At 36.5% G+C, this 4,123-nt stretch overlaps 1 pseudogene; it reads left to right on the top strand.

Annotated features, from left to right (window-relative positions):
- The first annotated feature begins 2,100 nt into the window (after positions 1 to 2,100).
- Positions 2,101 to 3,133, top strand: LOC122895438 (annotated as a pseudogene).
- The last annotated feature ends 990 nt before the right edge of the window (positions 3,134 to 4,123 follow it).

The raw sequence follows: 4,123 nt of genomic DNA, 5'->3' as shown, positions 1-4,123 counted from the left end.
ACATATTCTGTTCTTTCTTTTTCAGTATAGATCATGTGTGTTCGAAGTAAACATCAATTGCTGGAATATGAAGAGCACTGACAATATACAATTGAAATGAGAGTTGATATAGCAGAGTTTCTGTTTATTTTAGAGTAAACACAAAGCTTAACGTAGCAAATGGAATAAACAGTGATTTGTCTCCCTTTGAAAATGGTTTGAATATGATGCATTTAAACATGTCTATTTTTGAAAATTTCTGTACGAGAAAGAGGGTATATATGAATATTAAGTGGACAAATGATAGATTCTGAAGTTTGCTATTGCCTTTTTTACATAATCCTTCAAACCCTACCCCATTTACTTGAATGTGACTAATCCAATCATTGCAAGGATAGACCCTGATTAGTTTAAGAAAACTAATACTATCCTATGCCTCGTGTTTATGGTTTAAGATTATTCAAGGGACCCAAGAATCTTCATACCAAGAGAAAGTAAAGCTTTCATGTTAGAGTTGTCAGAAGAGTTATTTCCTTCTGCCTTGGCTCTGAATAATGAAACATATACAGCTGTATGTGGCTGTTAGTGTTTTTGCAACCTTAGATTGAAGCTTAGATATAGATAAGGGTAGAGAAAAGAGAATCGCCAAGAAACATAACCAGTGCTGTAAAAGAACTATGTCTGGATTCCATCTAACCACGAAACTATTAAGTTAAAGTTGTCAATATATTGACTCCTTGGTTTAAACCAGCTAGAGTTTTTTATTACTTGAAACTAAAGCCCTTGGATATGGATCAAGATGGAAAGAAGTTATCAGAATGAACTTCTGTTGTTTCATTTTTTTAAGTGGTAAAAAAAAATGATATTTTCTAAGAAAGGATTGACTTTTGAAGGAGCACATACATTTCATGTGTACTTGCTGATTTAAAGTAACTTTAAAACACGCAAGTAGATTTGATCATGTCCTTGATCAGAAACTCAGATGAGAAAACTGGAATACATCAAGCCCACTGATGACAAATGAAGCAATTTATTTTCAAGGGAGAAATTTTAGAATAAACACAAAGAAGGTTTTCAACCGAAAAATGCAGAAATACAGTAATTTGCAGAGAGGAGGAAGATAATGAGCTTGAAAAGATATTTACTGAGGAATGGCCAAAGATGTTGACAGAAAAGCAAGGCAGTACAATATCCTCTCTCAAACTCTTTCTCTTTCTCTCTTTCTCTCGCACACACACACAGACACACATAGACAAACACACAAATTATTTAAAGAAGGAAAAATATTACAATATTGCCAAATTCTGTCACTAGATCAAGTAAAATGAGAGTTGAACTATCCACTGGGTTTAGAGAAATGCTGTGATTGATTACCTTAGAGACCGTTGTTTCCAGGAATAACATATGGGATTAGAATTCAGATCAAGGCAGTTAGTAGAAAAGTTAGTAGAAAATGTGGACTTAGAGACAAAATAGGTCTGGCTGGTAAGGAGAAGATGCAGAGGTTGTAGATATGTAGGATTTTAAAGAAGTTGCTTGTGTTGTATGTTTTGTATATTTTTTTTTTTTGCCTAATAATTATTAATTAAAACAATGAACATAATCAGGATGCCTGAATGGCTCAATTAGTTAATAAGCCTTTGGCTCAGGTCCTGATCCCAGAGTCCTGGGATCAAGTCCCATAATCAGTTCCTTGCTCAGGGGGAATCTTACTTCTCCCTCTGCCTGCTGCCCCCTCCCCAACTTGTGCTCTTTTCCTCTTTCTGACAAATAAATAAAATATTTAAAAAAATAATCAACACTATTATTTTTATTTGATCATTAATGGCTTCTTTTTAGAGCAGTTTCAGGTTTACAGAAAAGTTGATTTAAAAAATATGTAATTTCCCCTCTCTGCCCACGGATCCTGCCGAGGAAGCATCATTTTAAGGTCTCCCTTCCCAGGGGCGCCTGGGTGGCTCAGTGGGTTAAGTCGCTGCCTTCAGCTCAGGTCATGATCTCAGGGTCCTGGGATCGAGTCCCGCATCGGGCTCTCTGCTCAGCAGGGAGCCTGCTTCCTTCTCTCTCTCTCTCTGCCTGCCTCTATGCCTACTTGTGATCTCTCTCTGTCAAATAAATAAATACAATCTTTAAAAAAAAAAAAAAAAAGGTCTCCCGGTCTCCCTTCCCACTTCAGGCATGTCTAAGTCAGAGTCTCCCAAAGAATCTAGACAGTTGCAGAAGCTCTTGATGGGAGGTTTGAGGTTTGAAACAACCCATGAGGGCCTGAGCAGCCATTCTGAGTAATGGGGAACATTTACATAGTGTGTGGTAATGAGAGATCCAAATACCAAGGGCTCCAGAGGCTTTGGGTTTGTTATCTATGCCAGCATGGAGGAAGTGAATGCAGCCATGAATACAAGGCCACACAAGGTGGACAGAAGAGTGCAGAACAAAAGAGGGCTTTCTCAAGAGACCATTCTCAAAGACCTGGTGCCCACTTAACTGTGAAAAAGATTTTTGTTGGTGGCATTAAAGAAGACACTGAAGAACATTATCTATAGATTATTTTGAACAGTATGAGAAAATTAAAATGACGAAATCATGACTGACCAAGGCAGTGGCAAGAAAAAAGGGTTTGCTTTTATAACATTTTTACAACTCCATAGACTGGCTTGCCATGCAAAAATACCGTACTATGAATGTCCACAACTATGAAGTAAGGAAAACCCTATCCAAGCAAGAGACGATGAGTGCTTCATCTAACTAAAGAGGTCAGAGTGTTTCTGGAAACTTTGGTGGTGGTTGTGGAGGTGGTTTTGATGGAAATGACAACAGCTTCAGTCATGAAGAAAATGTCAGTGGGTAAAGTGGCTCTGGTGATGGGTAGAGTAGCAGTGGGGATAGCTATAATCCATTTGGTAATGATGAGAGGAACTTTGGAGCTGTCAGAAGCTATAACGATTTTGGCAGTTAAAACAATCAGTCTTCAAATTTTAGGTCCATGAATGGAGGGAAGTTTGGAGGCAGAAGCTCTGGCCCCTATGGTGGTGGAAGCCAATACTTTGCCAAACCACAAAATCAAGATGGCTGTGGTGGTTCCAGCGGCAACAGCAGTAGCTTTGCCAGTGACAAGAGGTTTTTAAGTCCTTCCAGGAAGCAAAGCTTAGCATGATGGGAGATCCAGAGAAGTGATAGGGAAACTACAGGTTATAACAGATTTGTAAACTTGGCCAAGCACAGTGGTGGCAGTGCCTGGCTGCTACAAAAAAGATATGTTTTAGACTGTGTATGGGCAAAAAATTCGAGGACTGTATTTGTAACCAATTGTATAACAAGTTTATTTTAGTTTCTCTTCTGTGGAAAGTGTAAAGCATTCCAAAAAAGCATTTTAATGTAGTTGTTTTTTTGTTTGTTTCTTTGTTTGTTTTTTACACCCATGTTGATTGCTAAATGTAATAGTCTGGTCTTAATGCTGAATAAATGTGTCTTTAAAAAAAAATACAGAATTCCCATATACTCACTCTTCCCTCAACATAATTTATCTTATTCTTGGATTAATATGATAACGTTTGTTATAATTAATGAGAAAATATTGATACATTATTATTAGCTAAAGTGAATAGTTTAAACTTGGGCTATTCTTTGTATTGTATAGCTCTATGGGTTTTGATAAATATGTAATGTTGCATATGCACCATTATATCATACAGAATAGTTTCATTCTCCTAAAATTCCTCTGTATTCTACTTTTTCTTCTCTTCATTCACTCCCTGTCCCTGGAAAGGGATCTTTTTACTGATTTTTTTACTGTTTCAATATTTTTCCTTTTCCACAATGTCATATAGTTGGGATCAAACAGTATACATCCTTTTCAGATTGGCTTCTTTACTTGGTAATATGAATTTAAGATTCCTCCATGTCTTTTCATTGGTAATTCATATCTTTTGATCACTGAATGATATTCTGTTGTCTGGATTTTCCACAATTTGTCTACCCATGTACCTGTTTTATCTGTTCTTTAGGTAGGCATACTTCTATGTATTTATCTATTTGATGGAAAATATTCAGAGAAGAAACTCTTGAAAGTACTAAAGAACTAAGAGGAAATAAAATAAAGCATCATATATGGTAGAGGAATTTTTATTAAGTTATAGAAGGGATA

Source organism: Neovison vison, chromosome 1 (assembly GCF_020171115.1).
Source record: "Neovison vison isolate M4711 chromosome 1, ASM_NN_V1, whole genome shotgun sequence".
Lineage (NCBI taxonomy): Eukaryota > Metazoa > Chordata > Mammalia > Carnivora > Mustelidae > Neogale > Neogale vison.
The sequence above is the reverse complement of the archived record's forward strand: the minus strand, read 5'-3'. Positions and strand labels throughout refer to the sequence as shown.